Genomic DNA, 20022 nt, shown 5'->3' on the forward strand with positions numbered 1-20022 from the left:
TTCTTATATTTGTATATATGTGAAAATACAGACATGCACCATATATGTGTATTTTAATTCACACAAAAAAGATGTTAGGACATGCAACAGTGCACCGCTTTTGTAAAGCTTCTGTGCTGAGACAAACATTAAACCACAAAAGCTTTATGTTAGTTTAGATTTCTTGGTCACAAAGTTGGGAGGTTAATCTGTAACATTCAATGTGATCAATTTGAAGGTAAAAAATGCATAGTAGTCATTAATTAGATATATGTATGCAAAATTAAGAAGCTATCATTATCAAACACAAAGTTCAGGAAAAGACTTTGGAGAGTTGCAACCTTATTATAATGCCATTGCCTTCACTCATTACTTTTCACATGATAAACTGCACTCTCCCGCCATATTCACAAGCCGTGCTTAGAAGCCAGATCCACCTCACAGCCTCACAATAACATTCCAAGTACTAGGATTCCATCACCGTGTACCTGCGGGATTTTCCTAGTAAAGGACACAGTTCAAGCATGTTTCCACAAACATTTGATGTTCTTGCATCTTTATAGTGAAATGTCATTCTTCTGGTGTTCTTGACATTTAACTTTACTGTTTGTGTGAATCAAATTATTTCCCATGAATTAAAGTGCATTACTGTGAGGCACACTTTGCACAAACGACAAAATTTAAAATAGGAGACCTAATTTGGCCTTAACATAACTTTTGAACTGTTGTTTTTTTTAGCTACATTTTGGTTTGCTGTAAGTCTAAACAACACATGATGCTTTCAAGAGTGCATTGTAAACAGATTTCCTGGTCCATGAGCCATGCTATGTCAAATGTATAACTATTGAAATGGATTAACAGGGTCACATATTTCCGACTATTTTAAACCGTTCAATAATTCATTCTGATCGACATTTATCACTACGTGACTGATTCACAAAAAATGTTGCCTAGAAAAAAGATACTCTTATAAGTTTATTCCTATATTTGGAATAACTCTCTCTGGCGTTTGAGGAATTCACGAAGAATTCGTGGAGTACTCCTGGAATGTACATTATTTTCAGTTTCCCATGAGTGATTACATACATGGTCCTTTCTGTAGGAATACATTTCTGCATGCAGAAATATGACATTCAAGCACATTTGAACTTGTAAACTTTTTCTGTGTGACTTCCGATAACATAATTTTCCTTTTAGGGAACCTCTTCTCTTACATATGAACACTCGGGGTGTGAGTTTCTCGTTCTCAACCTGAGCACGAACAATCACCTAGGGAAAGTACATTTCCATGTGTTTTCAAGGCGGAAACTACCAGCAAAAGTTTTGTGAAAGTTTTCTACATTTGTGAGTAATTCAAACTTTTCCTAGTGTATCAACTCAGGAATTAAAGCATACTTGCCACTACATCTAAACTTGCTCATGAGAAAAGATCACTAAATACATGGACATGCTATGCCAAGAGAGTATCCAGGAAATTAAAATACCCCCACTTAGAAACAAAGTCTTATGGCACCAAGCAAGTGAAACAAGTCATCAAAACCCTCCCCAGATCAGCTCTCTTGTCTCTTCGAACCAAGCATCTACCCATTCATACATTCATCCACCCGCTGATGCACAACATTTCAAATTTACAGTCATTGATTCATTCTTTCATCCATATTTCAGTCTTTCACTAGTCCGATCCCTCCGTCCATCTGTATACCCATCCATATCCAAACCTATCCACCCATCCATTCACCCTTTCAATCATCGATCATCCATCCTTTCATTCACTCATTCATCCATCCATTCTTTCACTCATCCACCCATCCTATCACTCACCCATCCATTTATCCTTTCATTCATCATCGATCCACCCACCCTCCCTTTCACCCATGCATCCATTCTTTCAGTCATCCATCCTATTTTGATATTTTGCTCTCTCTGGCCCCCAGTTAAATGCAATTAAAAGTCCTAAACATTTTAGGATGTGTTAGGCATCTCTGCCGCTGGCCGGTTTCAGTTTCAGGCATGAGCGGCAGGTCCCTTGAGAATCCTACAGTGCCGACCTGAGGGGGTGGGACATATTACTGACAGACAAGGCACTTCATCAGAGTAAGAGGGGCCCAAGTGTGCATGTTGGGTTGGAAGGCGGCCTATCTCTGGCCTGCCCGACATGTGCACTAGAGTCTTCCCCTCCAGTATACTGGAGCCCGGGAGCAGTCATAGCCGCAGCGATGAGCGTTGCAGTTTCCTGCCCCAGCCAATCCAGGTACTGCTGTGACAGCAGAAGCAGCGTCTGCATTGGCTGCAGCCCGTTATGACTGACGCTGGGGGGTGGAAGGGTCAGCATGCACTGGGGGGTGGGCTTCTACTCCTTGCCCCTCTCGTGCTTGCTGGATCTGAGTAGGAGCCTAGAACCAGAGCCCGCTTGCTGAGCTGGTGCGGAAGAGGAGCACCAGCCTCCTTCTTCCATAGGGACATCGTCGCCTACTCGCCTTCCCAGCACTGGATCCCAGCAGCACCATGTCAGAACTGGGCACAGACTCCTGGCGAAAGTGAAAGAAAACCATCTAACTGACCAGGGGTGCTCTCAGGACTGGGTGCGTTGCTGGCCGCCACTGCATACCTTCTCCACGAGCTGTTGTTGGCCACAGGTAAGAAGTAGCTGCATGTACACTGGGTAGGTAGGGTGGGAGAAAAGGTGGGCTGTGGTGTGAGAGCGTGAAAGCCAGACCATTCTTTCAGCAACCCCACTGTTCTTACATGCCCGGGCTGTGTTTTCACTAACGTGTGTGGGGCCTGGGCCCTTGAATGTCTATGATTTTTGCTTGCTTGTCATGCCCGGGTATTGTTTTAGGAAGGGACCACGGTACTGGCTCTGAATATACGCTATAGTCTACCATCTAGTAATACACTGCGTGATCTCTGCTACAAATCTCCCCCAAAAATGAGATTTTCTTTGCAGTTTCGTTTTAAACAATTTCGAACTTTTTGCAATCTGTGTACTTTTCCACCAGTGGCAGTGCTGTGGAATTAGTTGCTACCAGCGTGGCACATTTCGACTTGTGAAAAGTATATTCTGCTCTGCTTTCTTGTGGGATGCAACGTCTCTTATTGACCTTGATTTTAACTACGATCATTTTAATGGCCAGCCTCTGAAACTGTTTGGGATTAAATTGTCATCTGTCATGGATTTTCTGTGACTGCTGGAAACCAAGGGCTGCAGGTCGTGAAAAAAGTCAAGATGCGCAGGGAAGGAAGGAAAGGGTTCTGTCAACCGTGCCAGATTTCCGAAATAAGCGCAACCACTTTCTAAGGATTAGTAAACATCCGAGCAAGATACATATATGTTTCACTATTACGGTCAATGAGTGGTAGGAGCTGTAGCTGGCTAGTGATTTTTTTTTTACGGCATTGTGATGTACTATTCTTTAAAGAAGTGTGTGTTCAAATCTTTCCTACATTGCAGCATTGTTGGGATGGTGTTAATGAATACGAGGATGTTGTTCCACATACTGGGTGTAGAGATGGAAAAGGCCTGCTGTCTTGTTTTTTCTTTTTTACACTTCTTGGTTTTCAGACTGATAACATCCTGGAGGACACCCCGCCCAAAGCCCTCCTTATTTTTCGCAAAAAACACAGTTGATGGACAGAATGTAGAACAATGTCATACATTCACCCCAGTACAAGGATCTGGGCCTAAATCCATCGTTTTTTTGCACTCCACACCACCCTGGGTTTGACACTGGCTATATGCAAATCAGCTCTGACCCTGTGCCTCATGGGAACAGTCTAGTCCGCACTACCAAGCCATGTCTTTCCCAGACCGGAATCAAGCATCCAAGGGCCGGTTTCTGTCTATCAGCCTTCATCAGCCTGGATAGCTTGACTCCAGTGGTGTGGAGAGCCTGGGACTCACGTCTGAGTATACCCAGCATACTCGGGGTGAAAATTGCAAAAAACACAGTTGATGGACAGAATGTAGAACAATGTCATACATTCACCCCAGTACAAGGATCTGGGCCTAAATCCATCGTTTCTTTGCACTCCACACCACCCTGGGTTAGACACTGGCTATATGCAAATCAGCTCTGACCCTGTGCCTCATGGGAACAGTCCAGTCCAAACTACCAAGACATGTCTTTCCCAGACCGGAATCAAGCATCCAAGGACCGGTTTCTGGCTATCAGCCTTCATCAGCCTGGATAGCTTGACTCCAGTGGTGTGGAGAGCCTGGGACTCACGTCTGAGTATACCCAGCACACTCGGGGTGAAAATTGCAAAAAACACAGTTGATGGACAGAATGTAGAACAATGTCATACATTCACCCCAGTACAAGGATCTGGGCCTAAATCCATCGTTTTTTTGCACTCCACACCACCCTGGGTTAGACACTGGCTTTATGGAAATCAGCTCCGACCCTGTGCCTCATGGGAACAGTCCAGATAGCTTGACTCCTATCCAGGCTGATAGCCAGAAACTGGTCCTTGGTTGCTTGATTCCGGTCTGGGAAAGACATGGCTTGGTAGTTCGGACTAGACTGTTCCCATGAGGCACAGGGTCAGAGCTGATTGGCATATAGCCAGTGTCTAACCCAGGGTGGTGTGAAGAGCAAAAAAACGATGGATTTAGGCCCAGATCCTTGTACTGGGGAGAATGTATGACATTGTTCTACATTCTGTCCATCAACTGTGTTTTTTGCAATTTTCACCCCGAGTGTGCTGGGTATACTCAGACGTGAGTCCCGGGCTCTCCACACCACTGGAGTCAAGCTATCCAGGCTGATAGCCAGAAACCGGTCCTTGGATGCTTGAATCCGGTCTGGGAAAGACATGGCTTGGTAGTTCGGACTGGACTGTTCCCATGAGGCACAGGGTCAGAGCTGATTTGCATATAGCCAGTGTCTAACCCAGGGTGGTGTGGAGTGCAAAAAAACGATGGATTTAGGCCCAGATCCTTGTACTGGGGTGAATGTATGACATTGATCTACATTCTGTCCATCAACTGTTTTTTTTGCTCCTTATTTATCGGGCTTCCACGCTTCGCTATTTACCCCAAACCTTTACCAGCCACCACTTTGAAATGTTACCAGCCGCCGCTGGAATAAGGAAATGGTGCAAAGTATACTGGAAAAAACAGACAAGATAAAATCTGGGTTTAATCCATCGTTATTTTGCTCACCACGCCACCCCAGTTTAGACATGGCTATATGCAAATCAGTCTTGATCCTGTGCCTCATGGGAACAGTCCAGCTCGAACTGAAGAAAGCCATGTCTTCCCTGGACCGGAATCAAGCATCCTAGGACCGGTTTCTGGCTATCAGCCGTCATCAGCTAGGATAGCTTGACTCCAGTGGCGTAGTGAGCACAGGACCCACGTCTTGGCATACCCTTGCCACATAGGGTGAACAGCAAAACACACAAGTTGATGGACGGAATGTTGCTCAATGGCAAAACATTCACCCCCAGTCACAGATCTGGGTTTAATCCATCGTTATTTTGCTCACCACGGTCCAGGGAAGACATGGCTTGGCAGTTCGGGCTGGACTGCTCCCATGAGGCACAGGGTCAGACTGATTTGTATATGGCCATATCTGAACTAAAGTGGTGGAGTGAGCTAAAGAATGGTGATGGATTAAACCCAGATCAGTTGCTGGGGGTGAGTGTTTGATTTGCTCAAACCCTCCATCCATCATATCCCCTTTGGTATCGCTTTGTTCGCCCTAAGTTGGCAGGGTATGCTCAGACGTGGGTCCCTTGCTCACTCTACCTCTGGATTCAAGATAGCCTGGCTGATGAGGATTATGAATCCGAAACTGGTCTCAGGATGCTCGTTTCCGGTCCAGGGAAGACATGGCTTGGCAGTTCGGGCTGGACTGTTCCCATGAGGCACAGGGTCAGACTGATTTGCATATGGCCATGTCTGAACTGGGGTGGTGGAGTGAGCTAAAGAATGGTGATGGATTAAACCCAGATCAGTTGACTGGAGGTGAGTGTTTGATTTGCTCAAACGCTCCGTCCATCATACCCTTTGGTATTGCACAGTTTTTTAAAAGTCGTATTTAAAGTTTTAAATAAAAAGTACGTAATAAAGGCACTAGCTACATATTTAAGAGACCTACACTGGTGATAGGTATTTGAGATAGTGTGTAGCAATAACAGTTGGACGATCCTAGGTGAATTCAATAATCCTCGCCAGAGTCTGTGTTCCATTCATCTGCCACCAGAGTCTACCCCGCTTGTCCTGCTCCTTGCCTATGTGCCCTGCCTCGATCCAGAGATTAAGGAAGACTTTGATAGCTTGAAAAACAAGGTGGGGCACTGGCTACACTCGAACATTGCTCCGGGGCTGAGGGTGGAAAACCAAATAATCATGGGTAGAGCTAAGAAAGCTAGGGCTGGGGATTATGTTATTATCAATTTTAATAAATCTTTTATGGTCAACCGTATTTTAAGTACTGTTGTTCAATTTAATTATAGGAGCTGTAACTCGGCAATTGTGGCACTCCCGCTGGGATATTTTTATGGGGCACGAAGTTACCTTTCTCCTTCACTCAGCTACCCACAGGGGTAGTCCCAAAACGTGTGTAATAGGAGTCGACCTGGGGCGACCACAAGAAAAAGTCTGGCAAATATATTCACGCCACCGAGTTTACTAGAGGGATGTGATTGACGGTGCTCTGGCTCAGAGGCTATGGACGTTTCACCACTGCAGGGGGAGGCATGGCCTCTGGACCCGGGACCTAAAGATGTAAGGGGTGTAATTTCAACATGTGGAACATCGCACGGCTTGTGAGCAAGACTGAGGATCCTGACTAGTTACTCTTTGTTAAACACTTTGATGTGATATGCCTACAGGAAACTTGGGCTGTGGAGAATAGATTTCACTTCGAAGGCTACAAAACCTTTGAGCCAGCCACCCCTTCTAGGGTAGGACGAGCCAAGGGGGTCTTGTAATCTTTGTCTCAGTAGCAGTTCGAGGTAGCTCCGACATCTCGCTCTACACTTCTTCCACCCTACTGTTGATGCTGCTTTCGAGTGGAAAGGGTATGCTTTTGCTTTTAAACTTTTATAATGCTGGAGCTGCCCATAGCGAAGAATGCAATATAACTCTGCTGGGGTCTGTATTATGGAACATCATTCTAAGGGGGCAGAGCTACCATAACATCTTTTTAGCAGGGGATTTTAACATTCATATGTGAGGAGATTAAGCTTGGGGGTGTAAGCTATGGGTTGTGCGCAAGAGGCTGGTTTGCACATGGAACATTCCCCTCAGGGAATCAAACTTAAGGCCATATTGCATGAATTCCACTTAACCTCGGCAATTAATAAAACTGACATTGTCCCAACATTAATCGGGAGAGGTTGTGACTTTTATTTATTTTACCTTTGTCTCCGCTCCATTTTCTCCCCTGAATAAGGCCTTTTCTGTTAAGGCGAGCACCCATAGTGAACATAATACCATATGTGTCTTAACAGAATGGCCCTGAGTTAACAAGTCTACCAAGGAGGCCTTGGGAGCACCTCTAATAGTAGTGGATAGTGGGAAGAGGTTAAAGTGGGGTCAAATTGTTTCAGAGAAGTTTCATGAATCTCTTTTAATACAGTGTCACAAGGAGTTTGCCATCTGCCCAGATAGCGAGGTCACCCCAACAGACATTATGGATGCCTTTGGGAGTATTTTCAGTGCCATAGTGAAGCTACTAGGGGCCCCAAGGGAGTGCACTATGCATTTAGGACGAGATGGTTTGACTCTGAGTGCTCTTGGATCTCCAGAAAACTGAGAAAGGCCCTGGGAGTGATGCCTGGTGACCAGGTGGATGTTAAGAACCTTAGGAGAGTCTACAAGATTGCCCTAGCAAAGCGCAAGTCTGCCCTGAAGGAGGAGGCCTATCAGAACTAGTAGAAGCCAGTACCCTGAGAAATAGCTCAAAGTTTTGGAGCATCATTAATAGCCCATTTTTAGCAGGAGACACTGACAACCTAATGGATGCCCACATGCTAGAGCAAGACTGGGTAAACCACTTCGAGGGCATTTTCCAGACCGATACTGTGTCGACAGAAGGTCAAGAAAGGGAGGAAGGCAAGTCTGAGGTTGTTAGTTCAGCTCAGAGTTAAAAGCTGGTATTATAGGACTGTCCAAAACCAAGTCCCCGGACCCTGATGGGATTCCTCCAGACCTTTACATCGCAATAGTGGAAACTTAGTTGTCTGTACTGACAGCAGTCATTAATGTATCGGTTCAGGCTGGTTGCCCAGATTCTTGGGCCACATCGACTATTGTCCCAGTTTTTAACCCCTTCGATGCTCATGACGAGCTGAGCTCGTCATGAGGCACGGTTGAGCTGTGCTGATGACGAGCTGAGCTCGTCATGAACAATGGTAGATCTGGGAATCCAGCACCGGGGGGGAAAACCTCTAGCAGCCAAGGTGTTAAAAAGGGAGATCAGGATAGTACTCCTTGCTATAGGCATATCTCTCTTTTGGATTCAGTGGTAAACGTGGTGGGTCCCACGGTTTTGGACAGACTTAAAACCTAGGCAGACGAAAATAACATATTAACCGAGGTGCAATATGGTTTCCGCCCAGAGCGTTCCGCAGCGGAACACTGTTTAAACTTGTATATGGTTTTGAACAAGTACACCGTGGCTCGCTTTATCCATCTAGACTTTATGGATCTGTCTTCACCTTTCGATCTTGTTAACAGACCAAAGCTCTGGCAGATGAGGTCCCCTATTGGCATTGACAGGGACACTGTTTGTTTTTAAGGGACCTCTACAGAGACTCAAAAGCGATTGTCACCTACTCAAAAGATCTTAAGGTAACCCACAAGTTTGATATTAGGAGAGGGGTGCACCAGGGGTGTATCTTGTCCCCCTTCTTTATTCATTTATATATTAACTCTTTGGAGAAGGCTCTCCTGGATGCAAGAGCTGACTGCCCACATGTGGGCAAGCACAGCATGCCGGTTCTCCTATATGCAGATGATGCTGTCCTCATGGTGAGGCCAGCCAGGGGGCTACAACTTCTGTTGAACTCCCTTGTTCACTTCATGGAGAACCTGGATCTGCTGGTTAATTACAGCAAATCATTTGTCATGCAGGTGGGATCATGTATAGCAAAGTAGTTTATTTTTAAGATAGGAACCTTGTCAATCCAGACGATAAATGTATTTTCTTACCTGGGAGTAGTGTTTGACGACGCTCTGAGTTGGTCCCCCCTGATTACCTGGAATAAGGGGGATCTGGTCTGAGCGACCGCAGCTGTTTTTAACTTTGGTCTAGATTCGGGGGGAGTGGGGGTGACTGATAGCGGCCCTCTTGAAGATTTACAGAGCCAAATGTATCGCAAAGGCTAGTTATGGGAACAAGATATGGGGCCACACTGGGACGGGGGTCTGCAAGTTGCAGAAAACACTTTTCTGAGACGGGTATCTCATTACCGCAGTGTCCCCTGTCCTACGTCATGCACCAAGAGCTGGGGAATGCTTTTTTCTCAGACGAACTGGTGTTTCGTCCATAAGCACTGTGGTTAAAGATTTGGGCCAAGAAAGAAAATGCCCTTGGTAAGGATATTCTAAAGGATTGCCTTTCCCTTGACCATGTTCATTGCATCCGTTGGCTAAAGTATGTAAGGGATGGCCTCCACAGCCTGGGAAGAGCGGATCTATTGGACAACATAGATAGTATATGTAATAGGGATTGCACTTGCAAGATCCACATTCTGGGAATATAATCTTGTAATTTTCTAACAGTGGAAGCATTTCAATTAGGGATAAAAGCAGGGGCAGCAACCTCCATTATAGCAGATGAGCGATGCCCCACTAAAATGCCCCAGAGACAAAAAATAAAATGGTGATGAATTAACTTTATTAACATGTTTCGTCACCCCGTCCGAAACCAATAGTCAGGATGTGGAAGGGCCTGCTGAGTGGCATCAGGGAGGAGTGGTGGGCAGAGGGATGCCTGGGCACTGTTTAAAGTGTGCATCTCTCTTTAATTGGCCGTCTTGCTACTTTTTAAACATCTCAACCCAGCTGTCTTAAGACAGCTGGTCAAGTGCAGGTTGCAGGTGCCCTCGGGAGCACCGACAGGGGCCACTCCCTCCAATCCTGGCGCTTCTCTCATGCTGGTTAATAGGATGAGAGATGCACCAGGATTGGTTAATGTTGTTGGCTGAGGACCTGATGCCAAAGAGAAGAGGAGAACCAAATTGAGGACGACGGCTGATACACAGTAAGTAGCTTTTTATTTTATTTATGTAATGTAATTTCCCTGCCCCCCGTTCACAGACTTTACATAGCACCTGCATCTCACAACCGATGTCAGAGGTGTATCGTAGGCTTCTTTCATGTTGTTGTGCAGAAGAGAGCTCCAACCATGCAGTCTGCCCCCTCGGGGTGCAGGACTTTTGTATTACTGTGAGTCGGCCAGGAATAAGGTGCCTTAACCAGATTTTGTACAAAGTAGGCTCATTATTTAGTTACCCCGCTGACTTGGACACTCACATTGCATGATTCCTTGTAAATTAAGCCATGCTGCCTAAAGTTGTAGAACTTTCTGCATCTATGTAATTTACAAATGCTTTTAGTACCTATACTCGGGAACGTCATGGAGACGACTCGTTCAAGGGTAGGCCACCCTGTAGACTGTCACTCATGACAATGGATGCGCAAGTTACTCCTGAAACTCTCTCCACTCAGTTACCCCTTTCCACCGCCACTCTCCTCAATCCATTGTATAACAAGCATTTGCAATTTTAATAGGTCTCGCATTTATAAAAGTTTGAGCTATTGGCACTGTAAATGACAAAGCCAATTGCTTAAACTCTCACAAATATGAGACCTATTAAATTGCAAATGCATTTTTTGGGAAAAGCGCCCCATGCCAAGCTTTCAAGTTAATGTTGGCCACGCCCCTTTCTTTAGATGAACCGTGTCTAAAGAAAGGGGCTCGGCCGACATTAAAGGTATAGCGCTGTATGGGGCACTTATACAAAAAAAAGCCTCAGTTTGCCAAGTTGACAAACAAATGCTTTTTATTGTAAAAGTGCCCCATGCCGCGGTTTCACTTTAATAGTGGCTGTGCACCTTTCTTTAGACATGGCTCGTCTAAAAAAAGGCGCGTGACTGACATTAAAGTGAAGGCGTCCTATGGGGCACTTTTACAAAAAAAAGTAATTGCAATTCAATAGGTCTCGCATTTGCGAGAGTTTAAGCTATTGTCAGTCACAATGCCAATAGCTTAAACTATCGTAAATGCGAGACCTATTTCATTGCAAAGAAACAGCCACAATTGTCCTGGGATGCTTCGAAAGTGAAAGCGCGCATGGCGCGCTGACTGTTAGCAGAAAAGCACATTGTGCCTGCAATACCAGAAACTCATTAAAGAATAGTGCTCACAGACTAAATAAACATACTGTGTAACAACAGAAGTAAAAGGGGCAGTCCTCATGGGAGGTAAGAAATAAAGACAAGGCGATACTAAGGAGGTACTAGCAAGCCTATTAATGAATCAGAAGGCAGCATTTACGAAGGACAATGACACAAGCCAATGAAAAATATAGACGGAGAGTGGTGACACTTCAAGTCCATACTCGGCCCAGGCTCGACCTAAAAACTAGTATGATGTTTTTTACATTTTGAAAAGTAGGTATCAAACACTTAAAGGCTACAAGAACATTAATGTTAACGATATGTCAGGACTTTACTCCAGTTCAGTGTAAGACAGAGGCAATCAAGAGCTTTGTGCAAAAAAATAGAAGGCTCTTTCCCTTCAAGAACTTCCCCCACGTTGTAGGTCTTCATTTGTAAAGCAACTGATCAAACCGGATGTTGGTCTTTGGTGAAGGAGAGGTGGACCTAGAGACTTCAAATTGAGGAAGGGCCCCAATTCCACATTTTATCTAGTGTCCCTGAAAATTGCATGGCAGCTGGAAAAAGGCCTGTTCTGCCCAAGCACGAATTGTATGTACATTCATTCAAATTATACTGCATGCAGACAGTTTCTGTTGTGTAGGCCTGTGTGTAAAACCTTTTATATGATAGCATGTCCAGCTCAGTACTTGAGTTTGGCATACATGCATGTTATTCCAGATCCGCGTGAATATGGCCTCATGTAGGACCTGCTTTCCCTTCCGTAGTCAGAACCTTGCACAGGAGATTGTACTCATGAACTTCATTTAGGGTCACAGCTGCGACCCCTAGCTTGCCCTGTGCGACCCCTGCACTGCCTTTGCTACCCCTGACCTCAGAGGTATCAAAGGCAGTGCCAGGAACACAGGAGCAGCTCGGCCTTAGGGATGTTAGTTGAGGCACAACTTTCCTTGTTTTCAGTCAGTTTTTCTTATTACACAAATGGTGAATAATATCATATTATTCACCATTAGTGTAATATGAAAATGGAGTACAGTTAGCTGGAATATGACACTATCTGGCAGCTGAGGTGAGTAAAAAATGCTTTTAAATGTATGTTCTGTGCATGCTTGTGGGTGATAGTGTGCATATGTAAGAGAGAGTGTGTGTTTGGGTTAATGCATGTGTATGTGTAAGCATGTGTTTGAGTGAAAGGCCAAATGGCATGTGATGTCACTTCTGCTACCCCGGACATTTTGGTGAATTGACGTCCATGACTGTATTATGGGAATATAGAGTTTGGTTGTGATGTAGAACAGTCACCCCACACTTGTAACAACTGTCAATTCAAATGAAATGAAATGAATTTGCACTTGTAAAGCGCACTGCTGCCCCTGGAAAGGGGCGTCCTGGCGCTGTACTCATACCGCTGTGGAACCCTTCCTGGCTTTTCCCTGTGAAATGTCCACTCCTGGGCACCCCCAAGGTGAAGCCAGGCATCCCATCGCTATGGTCCAGGTCCTCTGGGGTAGAGATCAGAGGGTCACTTGACATGAGCAAGCCCTTTCTTCTCAACCTATGTGCAGGATGGTATATAATACATAACAAAATATTGGTTCAGTATTCAATACTTTGTAATGCAAGGAGGATAGCTCTACAAAGCACTTACATTGTGTGCTGCATAGCTTTCTCACAACACATGTGTCGCTAGTTAACATGGCCCTGCATGTTGTCTGGAACTAGTCACACATCTTTGATTCACAAACTGGGAAACACAGATGTGTGACTGGCCTTTTTTGATTAAAGCACTTACTGAAATAAAAATATAAATGTAACAAATGCATCTTAAAAAACCACAAACACAAAGAACATGCCTACATTAAAAAAATGATTTGGCTTTTTTTTCCAATACATAAACTCATCACATGCACACTCATGCACATGCAACACATGATCAAGGATACACTTCAAACGTATACAAAGCAACTAATTAATTATACTCCCCAATGTAAAAATCTGCATGTAGCTCCCACACATTCAATCATCTCACAATCAGCCGACATACATTTTTCAAGAAGAAAGAGATATCACTGTTTACAAACATTTACGTATATGTAATTCACCCACTTCCCACAATAGGCATATATAATTCACATGGATATGAAACCACACATATAATTCACATAATATCACATGCAATCATTTCACATCAAAAATACAGTAACAAAAGATTTACACTAGACATGCACACAAAACAAGTACAGATCACACAACAGAGATCCACAAATGCACCTAGTTTAAAACACACAACTGCCACACACTTACAAAGAACAGATTATGCATGCATGTGCGTACACACACAGCTACTCACCATTCAACGTACATAAAAACAACACCTTGAAATGGCAAATGACGTTAAGCTGGTACTACATAAGGAACAAAAGTGACATGGTCAAACCTTGCATCAAACACAGATCATACAAAAAGCTTTATGTAAGCCTCTCCCACCCAGGCAGGACACAGTTCGTACACACGGATCCTCCAGACCCCCCTTCCTCCTACCACCCCCTCACCATATTTCAACTGTCCTGTGAATTGACCCAACGGTTGCCTTGTGGATAGCACTGCCAGAGACAGAAGATAGTATACACAAATATGCTGCAATACCAAGTTCTTTCCAAGGGTCTCTTCTCAGAATGATATCAATAGGCAGTTCAATACATTTAAAAAATGTAGATAGCATTGCATTCTCTACAATGAAATTCCAAGAAGATGGACTCTTTAGAAAACAACACCCAAGATGTCTAAACTTGGCCAAAAGACATCTAAATCCTTTATGGATATACTTCATTGTCTAATATCATTCCTATCTAACTGTGCAAAATCCAATTTTAAAAATAAAAAATCTGCAATTTTCTAACTTTATCTGGTAGTCACAACAAAACCAGACTAAAACCACTGATTCTGCCAGAAAACTCAAAGAAGATTGAACTGGTTAATCACAGCATTCACAGACTCCACGAATGTCATTTTCTATTCATCTACAAGTATAGGAATATGGGACAAAAACAGCAACGCATCTCCGCCAGTATTGTCTACCACTGAAGACGAGAAATCAATTGAGGATCTGATGTATAACCTGTAAGAAATGAATTATCATCAATCTAAACGCCATTACAACAAATGGGTGGCAGCAAGCAGAAACTGGAGAACTCAAATTACTTCTAGTAACGTCCATGGGGGAAAAGGCAAGGACAGATCACAACTTCAATAGCTACGTCCCATAGAACTCTCTCTCAATGAAGGCTTTATCTTGCAAGCCCTATAGAAGTATGCCAAAATATGATGCAGTCTCTACTCGTCTCTTAGAGAGCCCTGAAAACAATTATCACTAAAAACGTTATAATCTCTGATCAGACATAAACTTACCAAACAACAGTGCTGTTTAATTTCTCATTGGTCTGGTCTCTCTGTAGCTGGTTAGGTCTCGTAGCGATACAGCGCGTCAGCGCTGTACTCGCCGAGATCTTTTGTCATGGACTGTGCTTCCCAGGAGACAGCTTCGGCCACGCGCATTGCCTCTTCAAGGAGGCGATTTCCGCTGGCCACGCGCTCGCGAACGCGCTCAGCTGCTGTCTCCTGGGAAGCAGCAACACCACACTCGCATGCGCAGAAACAGCGACAGACACACACACGAGCGCTCATGCACGCACGCACCCACACCTACAGAGAACCCACCCCAGCCGTCGCATACACACACACACACACACACACACGTGCACCGAGCATCCCTCCCCCACCCTTCCGCCGTCGCACACACAGACACACAAAGACACACGCACACATACACATACAGGCATCCCCCCTTTCCCCGCTCACCGGTCAACGGCCCTCCGGACTTGGGCAGCCTCCGACCGCGGGGCTCTCCCTCGGTGCTCCTCCAGGCACTCCGTGGGCGCGGGCTTCACAAAACAGAAGTCCCGCCCCACGATAGGTTTCGTTTTGTCAGTCCCGCCCCACGATAGGTTTCGTTTTGTCCTTTTGTTTGTAGAATCGTAGGGTTGTGACTGAATTAACACTCCAGTGTTTTGGTTGTATAGCCACATCTATCCTAGTTGAATTTTCAAAGTTTCTTTCCTGCTTGTTTTTTTAATGGCGCCGTCTTCTCCGCAGTACAGCCACAGTGCCCCGCTTCTGCTGTTCTGCTGGACAGGGGTGAAGGCTTTTTTTCTCTTGAGTTTGTAAAGCATAATAGTCATCTCCTAGTCATTCGGGCACTTTGTATTACTGTCTTAACATCAATCCTCCTTAGTAGCCATCACCACAACACCATCACATCACCAGGCTACTCCCTCTTAATTTAACATTTGAATTAGATTTTTGCGTTGGTGTGCTTTAATACTGCATGTTTGATGTCCTCGCAAGATTACTTTTGGGTGAATCTGACCCGGGTGAGAATTTTCTTTCCTACAGAACACGAAGGTGCTATTTGGCAATGCCTTTTTAGAATACATTAATTGGCAATGTTGTTATAGCTGCCATTGATTGGCACTTACACATCTGCTGGCAAGTGAATGGGTGAGACCCGCTACCTTTTTAAGACATTGAACAAGCAGAGCTGATACATTTTCTCTTAAAGAGCTCTGCCCCATGATAAACGGCGCCCAATACCTCCACTCTTTGATGATGTCATTTTCTGCCACAACAAACGGCACACAAGCCCTTCTACTCTTTGATGTCACTATCAAACAATCCCCTAGAAGTTCAGGAGTTTGAAATAAACTACTGTATTCCATCACACCCTGATCAAAGGTGGGCGAGAACCTCCTGATCAGTAGTAGTTAAGAGTGCCAGAGTATATGAATAGCCCATTCCAAAGGGATATGGTTCGCAGCTGGGTACGGAGGACATTTGATTCCCTTGGTTTTTTGTCTGCTCAGTGCTGGCAAGTGCACCCTGTATTCCGTGCTCCCTGTTTCTAAGATAGCTTACCTCTACATGGGCGAGAGATGACCCCGAGGCCTAAAGGAAGAGCTCAACAGCCAACGTGTGAACCAACAGGAAGAGCAGTCAGAAGACACGCTTCTCTTGCTTTTTTTTGTTATTGTGCACATTACAAACAGTTACGAACTAGATTTATATACCAATTGCAAATAAAAAAAAAAAATGTAAAGCATTGTCATTTACAATGCCAATAACTCAAACTTGAATGCTGCGAGACCTATTGCATTGCAAATGCTTGTTTTATTTCCTGTACTCATATGTGTGTCACAAATTGCCATTCACATTCATTTAGACACCGCCCAAATCAATCAATCAATCAATCAGAACAATTTGTATAGCGAGCTACTCACCCAGAAGGGTCTCAAGGCGCTGGGGGGTGGGGGTCCGTTACTGCTCAAAAAGCCAGGTCTTGAGTTGCTTCCTGAAGGAGAGATGGTCCTGGGTCAGCTGTAGGTGGATGGGGAGGGAGTTCCATGTCTTGGCCGCCAGGTAGGAGAAGGATCTTCCTCCGGCGGTGGCTCTGCGGATGCGTGGTAGGGTGGCGAGGGCGAGACTGGTCGATCGCAGCTGGCGGGTGGGCGTGTAGAAAGTGAGGCGGTTGTTGAGGTATTTGGGGCCCAGGTCGTGGAGAGCTTTGTGTGCGTGGGTGAGGAGTCTGAATGTGATCCTCTTGCTGACGGGGAGCCAGTGCAGGTCTCTCAGGTGGGCGGAGATGTGGTTGTGGCGGGGGATGTCCAGGACGAGTCGTGCGGAGGCGTTCTGTATGCGTTGAAGTCTTTTCTGTAGTTTGGCATTGGTTCCCGCGTAGAGGGAGTTCCCGTAGTCCATTCGACTGGTGACGAGTGCCTGGGTGACCGTCTTCCTGGTTTCGGTGGGGATCCATTGGAAGATCTTACGGAGCATGCGCAGGGTGTTGAAGCAGGATGACGGTACGGCGTTGACTTGTCTGGTCATTGCGAGGGCGGAGTCCAGGATGAAGCCCAGTTTTCGTGCGTGGTCCGTTGGCTTGGGGGTGGTGCCCAGGGCAGGGGGCCACCAGGAGTCGTCCCAGGCGGAGGGGGATGATCCCAGGATGAGGACTTCCGTCTTGTCTCAGTTAAGCTTCAGGCGGCTGTTCTTCATCCATTCGGCAACGTCCTTAATTCCCTCGTGTAGGCTGGCTCTGGCGTTGGCCGGGTCGTTGGTGAGGGAGAGGATCAGCTGTGTGTCGTCGGCATATGAGATGATGTTAAGGTTGTGTTGGCGTGCGATGGCTGCGAGGGGGCTCATGTAGACGTTGAAGCGGGTGGGGCTGAGCGAGGATCCTTGAGGTACGCCGCAGATGACTTTGGTGGCCGCGGATCGGAGCGGGGGGAGGCGTACTCTCTGGGTTCTTCCTGCGAGGAACGAGGTGATCCACTCCAGCGCTTTCCCTTGGATTCCGATGTTGCTGAGGCGCTGTATTAGGGTGCGGTGGCAGACTGTGTCGAATGCTGCAGAGAGGTCCAGGAGGATGAGGTCAGCTGTTTCCCGGTTGTTGAGCAGGGATCTGATGTCGTTGGTGGTTGCGATGAGGGCGGTCTCGGTGCTGTGGTTGGCTCGGAAGCCGGACTGTGAGGGGTCGAGGGATCCGTTCGTCTCGAGGAAGGAGGTGAGCTGTATGTTGACGGTTTTCTCGATGACTTTGGCAGGAAAAGGGAGGAGCGAGATGGGGCGGAAGTTCTTGAGGTCGGTGGGGTCCGCTGTCGGTTTCTTCAGGAGGGCGCTGAGCTCGGCATGCTTCCAGCTCTCCGGGAAGGTGGCGGTGTTGAAGGAGATGTTGATGATGTTCCGGAGTTGGGGTGCGATGATGGAGTCGGCCTTGTTGAAGACGTAGTGGGGGCAGGGGTCGGTAGGGGATCCGGAGTGGATGTTGTTCATCGTGCGGGTGGTGTCTTCTGTGCTGACCGGGGTCCAGTTGCAGAGGGTGGTGGTGGGGGCCTTGTTTCGGTGGTTGGGTGCGTGGTTGGTGCGCCAAATCTGTTGTGTATGTCGGCAATCTTGCGGTGGAAGAAGGAAGCGAGTGTGTCGCAGAGGTCTTGCGAGGGTGTGATGTCGTTTTTTCTGGTGCTGGGGTTGGAGAGCTCTTTGACGATGCTGAAGAGTTCCTTGCTGTTGTGGGTGTTGTTGTCCAGGCGTTCTTTGAATGATGTCCTTTTGGTGGTGCGGATCAGCTGGTGGTGTGTGCGGGTGGCGTTCTTGAGGGCGGTCATGTTTTCTGTGGTCTGGTCGTGGCGCCAGGCTTTTTCGAGGGTGCAGCAGTTTTTCTTGGATGTTTTGAGTTAGTTGGTGAACCACGAAGCTTTTTTGCTGCTGTGTCTGCTGGGAGTGTTCTTCAGTGGTGGGAGGTCGTCGGCGCAGTTGATGAGCCACTGTGTGACGATGCTGGCTGCTTCGTTGGGGTTCGTCGTGTAGGTGGGAGGGTTCTGGCAGAGGGAGGTGGTGAGCTGGTCGCGTTGATCTTGCTCCAGCTCCTGCGGGGAACCTGTTGCGGGTGGTGGTGGGTCGTGGTTCTCTTGAAGCTGAAGTGGACGCAGCTGTGATCGGTCCAGTGAAGTCCGGTGGAGTGGCTGAAGGCGATCTGCTTGCTGGAGGAGAAGACGGGGTCAAGCGTGTGGCCGGCGTAGTGGGTGGGGGTGTTTACCAGTTGCTTGAGTCCGAGGTTGGCCCAGTTGTCCAGCAGGGTAGTGGTGTTGCTGTCGTTGTTGTTCTCCAGGTGGAAGTTGAGGTCCCCTAGGAGGATGTAGTCAGAGGAGGCTAGGGTGTGCGGGCTGATGAAGTCTGCGATGGCTTCGCTGAATTGTGTGCGTAGTCCCGCTGGTCTGTAGATGAGAGTGGTCTGAGGGTGGTCTTGGGGTCGGTGTGCATCTGGAAGTGGAGGTGAGAGTGGTCTGAGGGTGGTCTTGGGGTCGGTGTGCATCTGGAAGTGGAGGTGCTCGGTGGCGGTAAGGGTGTCGTCGGAGTCGGTCGTGATGCGGATGGTGCTCCTGTGGACGATGGCGATGCCTCCTCCGGTGTGGTTGACGCGGTCCTTCCTGGTGATCTTGTATCCGTCCGGGATGGCTATGGCGATGTCGGGTGCTGAGGAGGCGTTCATCGATGTTTCCGTGAGGAAGGCGACATCTGGCGATGTTGAGTCGAGCAGGTTTCAGAGTTCGATGGCGTGTCTGTGGACGGAGCGGGTGTTGAGCAGGATGCACTTGAGGTGGTTGTTGCTGGTGCCTGGCCTTTCGGGTGCGGTGATGGTCCGGAGGCAGGTGAACTTGCAGGCTTGGCAGGTGAAGGGTCCGTGGGTGCGTTTCGGTGTGGCTCGGTAGCAGGCAGGGTTCCGGTCGGGTTTGAGTCCGTTGAGGGTGGCGGCGTCGTACGTCCATCGTGCTGGCTGGCATCTTCGGGGATCAGGGGTCCTGGCGCTGGGCGCGGTCGGGCGCAGGCTTCATTATGGACGAGCGGTTGACACACTCACAACCCAAATAGAGAAATGGCTAAGGCTGCCCCTCTCTTAGGCTGGACGAGTAGCAATCCTGAAAATGGTAGTGCTCCCAAAATGTGTATATCTTTTTAATAACATGCCCGTTCCACTCACCAATAATTTTTTTAACACACTTCACACCCTTTCAACCCGCTTGATTTGGGTTGGGAAACAGGCACGCGTCCGATGGGATGTCCTGGTGTTGCCATACAAG

At 46.8% G+C, this 20022-nt stretch overlaps 1 protein-coding gene across 1 annotated transcript in view; it reads right to left on the minus strand.

The window, feature by feature from the left end:
• The window catches only part of TFB1M (transcription factor B1, mitochondrial), a 500646-nt gene that overhangs the window by 146950 nt on the left and 333674 nt on the right, over window positions 1-20022 (minus strand). The gene's annotated exons all lie outside the window — the stretch shown is intronic.

This window comes from Lissotriton vulgaris, chromosome 6 (genome assembly GCF_964263255.1).
Source record: "Lissotriton vulgaris chromosome 6, aLisVul1.2, whole genome shotgun sequence".
NCBI classification, from domain to species: domain Eukaryota; kingdom Metazoa; phylum Chordata; class Amphibia; order Caudata; family Salamandridae; genus Lissotriton; species Lissotriton vulgaris.